This window comes from Carettochelys insculpta, chromosome 13 (assembly GCF_033958435.1).
Source record: "Carettochelys insculpta isolate YL-2023 chromosome 13, ASM3395843v1, whole genome shotgun sequence".
NCBI classification, from domain to species: Eukaryota; Metazoa; Chordata; order Testudines; family Carettochelyidae; genus Carettochelys; species Carettochelys insculpta.
In genome coordinates this window covers 44,322,168-44,326,963 of record NC_134149.1, presented here as the reverse complement: position 1 = coordinate 44,326,963, position 4,796 = coordinate 44,322,168, and positions in this window count along the sequence as shown.

Below are 4,796 nucleotides of genomic sequence, written 5' to 3'. Positions count from 1 at the left end.
CTGAGCAGCTCCTGACGCAGCAACGTGTCCCTGCTCCAGCTCCTATGCAGAGGAGCAGTCAGGGAGCATCACACACTGACCCAACCCCATGTCCCATGGCCAATGGGAGCTGAGAGTCCTGATTCTCCTCCGGCCCTCTGAACCCCTCAAGCCCAGCCCAAGAGCACCCTCCACCCTGTACCCCTCAAGCCCAGCCCCCCTAGAATCTGCACCCTGGACCCCTCCCACCCTCTGAACCCCTCAAGCCCCGCCCAAGAAAACCCTCATGCAAACCAAAGCCCTCCGTTCCCATCCCACTCTTTTCAGCACACCAGGAGATTGGCAAAGCTAAGAAATGGGACACCTGCCCCTTTGGAAAGGACCTAATGCCAAGGACACCTTCCTGTCTAAAACTGGCATGGGGGTAAGGGTTCTACCGCCCAACTGCATATCGTGTGAGAAGTCAGCCATGGGGCCTGCGGCCCAGGGACTGTCATGTGAGGGGTGCTGCCCCACAGCCTTCCCTCATTAGTAACCCTGCGAGACACAAAGAAACAAAAGCCAGCTTTCCCTTTTCTGCTTTGAGGTTGTTCCCAGCACCTCAGAGAAGGTCACAAACCTGAGCCAGCTTATCTGCAGCGCACTGGGCAAGAAAACCTCACTCAGCTGCTCACCACTTGGAAGAGGTCACAGGTCCAGACTTGCAGAGAACAAAGGTTCCTTCACTTTCTGACAAGATAAACTATGGCTGTACTTGCTACTTACAGCTGCCTGGGGAGAAAATGCAGAAGCTGTTACTAGCGTTGACTGCCACATAGCGTTGAAGTGGGTGAGCTGGCCATGAGTGCACAGGTCCTGGGCTCCTTCCTCTGGCTTCCCATCCATTTCCAGCTGTCAAACACTGACACCTTACAGGGGAGAGGGGAAAAGAGAGGGGTATGCCTGGGGAGAGATAGCTCAGTGGTTTGAGCACTGGCCTGCTAAACCCAGGGCTGGGAGTTCAGCCCTTGAGGGGGCCATTTAGGGATCTGGGGCAATTACATTTAAAAAAAAAAAAAAAAAAAATCTACCAGGGATGGTGCTATGTCCAGTCATGAGTGTAGGGGATGGGACATGCTGACCTCTGAAGACCCCTTCCAGCTCTGGGAGATAGGTATAGCTCCATATTAAACTCTACCCCAGCCTTTGCTCTGCTTTGCCCTACCTCTTCTCACCCACTCCCACAAGCATGCCCTGTCCCTGCTCCACTGGGCACCTTAAAAACCAGCTGATTGTCTGCAAGTGGTTATTAAGCATTTGCTATTGTTTTCCCCCCAGTGCTTCAGTCCAGAGCAGCCACAGAGTTGGCAACTATGTCTTATGCTTGATGCAAAGGATCCAGAAGTCCTCCCACAATAGATTTTATGAATACTGTTTCTCAGGGCACACGTTTCCCCATCTTATGGTCACCAGGCACTTACCCGACTATGCTCATGTGGCCTTATTGGGGACCATAGGCCCCTGAGGGAGGGTGTGATCCTGACAGATCCATAGCATCAGCTGCTGTGACTTTGCCTGAGGACCAGACCTCACAGCCTTCCCTCAGACTGAGGACTTTAGTAAAGAGATTCCAGCTCACTCTGCTGAGTTTCTGCATCACTCTATTATTTCCTATGACCTCACCAGAGATTAGGAATTCTACCTAGCACACCTCAGTCTGAGGACTTTAACTGCTTATGAAGAGCTCAGTTTCCTTGCAGGTTCCCAGGAAAACATCCAGGAAGCCACCCAAGGCATTTAATTTACATACAGTCTGTGCCATCATAGCAAGTAGTGACAGCTGCTTATGAGAAGAGGCAGCAATAAAGTAAGACTGCACTGAAGGAAGGTGAGCCCCAAGCATTTCATTTATTTGACTGTAAATCATGCTTGCCAGCTAATTTTGCCGTTCTAAAAGTACCAGTTGTCAGACCCTTGGGGCCAGGTATGATTTGGTGAAGTATGAAAAATTCCGTATTTGCAAACAAGGTGCCTCCAGTGAGTTCTCCAGTCTTCTTCATTGATGGCTGAAGGAAAGATGGTCACCAAAAACCAGCTACAAGTTGCTCCATATGTGGCAGACACCTCTTTGAGATCAGTGACTACAGCAGTGATGGGAAGGGTCATATGATTTTAGGGATCTGGCTTCACATGGTGGAGGACTCATTCTTTGAAAGGTCAGAATTATTCAGCTCTCACAGTAGAAAATTTCAACATACGAAGGGTAGAGCATTATGCTTCCTCCATCCAAGATCAACGTGTCCATTTAATGACTGACAATACACCCTGTGACCTAGAGTACCTGAAGCAGCCCACACTGAAAATGCCAATGTCACGGCAGGCCACAAAAAGGAGAGCAGATTCTCCAGAAACACATGGTTAACACTGTTGTTAGATTCACCAACCAGTTACAAACGGTGCTCTTGATCCACCCCCCTGCACCACACTGGTTATCAAGAAGTTGAAATTAAAAGAAAAAAAAAATCACACAGCCCTTTTTACTAGGCGTCTGAGACTGGAATGCAATCAGTTAAGCGAGAAGTTATATGAAAACTCTGCTCGCTCTACGAAATGTTCTTCTGGTCTCCAAAAGGCCAGTCACAATACGTAGTCAATACTCTAGTTTGGATCTTACCCAAAGTACTATGCTGCAGCCAATCCGCTAGTATCTCAAACCAGAAGATTTATTATAAAAAGACTAGAGTTAGTCAATGGTCAAAGCAATCAGACACCGACAGAGGACTTCAGAGCCCATTGATCAGGTTCTCAACTGCATTGCTGAGTTTGCAGGCTTAGAAAGTCCCTCTAGAACTGATCTAAAGCTTGGGTGTGTCTATCAACCCTTTAGTCAAACTCGCCGTTTGTAGCGAACTTACTCCGGAGGCGAGAAGCAGGACTGAAGACAAAAGGGGGAAGATACAGGTGCTATTTTACATCCTTTTCCATATGGCTAGTACATCATTTGTCCCAAACAAGATCACAACACATGGATGTGGAAAAAAAACTCTTGAACCCCACTGTCCGCAGGCATGTCTCTACATGTCCTGTTGACTCCTAGGTGTAGCCCCTTGTTTCTCTCAATAGGTGCATAGCACAGATGATTGGCATCAGCACTGCCTAGCCTCTGTGAGGGCCCATCAAGGACCATCTGTCTGGAGCTGCCGCCTAGAAACAAGAATTTGTGGTGCAGGTATATATACATACTTATAATTTATTACGTAAAGGTGATACCTCACACAAACAAGGTCATAAATTTGCCATTGATACCTTACATGGCATAGCTTATGATTCACTGCTATTTTATTACAAAATACCAAAGTACTAAAAATGGTCACCTATGTTCCATACAGAGTCACATGACCAGTCACACCACAAACTTACGTATTTCAACGTTTCTGATGATGGATGAGCCTGATACCCAGCAGCCGATTGTGCTGCATGGCCCCTCCATGAAATTTCATGCTCCCTGAGGGAGCCCACCCCCTATTTTGTGCACCTCCGCCCTAGAAGATAAAAAGGAAAGTTAAAAGATGTAATCACCCAACTATGGGAATGGGTGGAGTGGGAATTTTCTGTAAATGTTTTGTATGGCCACTGCGTATGCCTCAGTTTCCCTCATATGCTGTATTAACTAGTTAGGGGTGGTAAATCCCTGGGCCACTGTCCAGATCTGGACCATGGCTTGTCTGGATCCAGACTCCCAGGCTCAGGGATCCCCTCCCCAACATCTGGCCCACAGCAGGGTGGAGGGTTTGGAGCTCTGGGCCTCACGGGCCAGATCAGGCAAGCTTGGTCCAGATTCAGACCACAGGCTCTGCTAGGGACTGGGGGCAGCAAGCTGGACAATAGTGGACTCAGGTGTGGCCAGGTGGTATCTTGAACAAAGAGGACAGCGAGGAAAAGAGTGGAAGCCAAGGGGGCTACAGTGCTTGGTTAGGGCTCTGGGCTAACCAGAACAGACCATGCTGTTAACGTTCTTTTCTCACTGCTAAGCAAGGACTTTCTATGCTATGTTAACAGCCTTGACTGTGTTACAATGCTGCCTGAGAGCTGTGAATGCTGGCGTAGGAGCTGCAGAGCTCCCTAGGGGTATTTGAGTCGCGTTCAGGTGCCCGTTCCAGTTGGACTGTCTAAGCATCGGATGGCTCCGAGGTACAGTCCAAACAGGCTGTGAAGCCAAGTGGCTTACCTAGGGGATCTGGTGCACTTGAGGAGTTCTCCCCAAAACTGTTCTGAGGCTGCGGTCTGAGCACCCAGTCGGGTGTCTCTGTGACTGGTCTGTCTTGGAATAATAAATGGCATTCCTTAGAAGGGGAATCCCCAATTACTAGGGCAGATTATTAAACACAGCCCATTAAATAAAGTAAACACTCTAACGGAAGCACTGAAAACAATTTCTTATGCGCTGATGTCATCTACTGGATGTGGATGGAAGCAGCAAAAACATGAAACTGGCTGAAAGCTGAGGGCAATTAGGCAAATAGCCTCTAGAAATCAGAAGACTGTCCCCTCAAATGAGCCCTGAAATCAGGGCATATGAGACTGTGGAACCCCAGGGTGGACTGACCCCACAAAGTAGCTGCAGAATTTCCAGTGCAACAGGCGCCTGGAGCTGCCTTCTGGAAAGGACTTTCCTCCAGTCCAGGAGGTAAGAGAAGAAGAGGGAGGAGATTTCATCTCAAATATCCTATTTCCCAAGGCAACCAACACTTTGTGAGACCTCAAAGATCCATAGTTTTGATTTTAGCTGATGGGATGCACTTGCCCTCAGTGACACTTCCGGGGCTACCCAAAGGGTC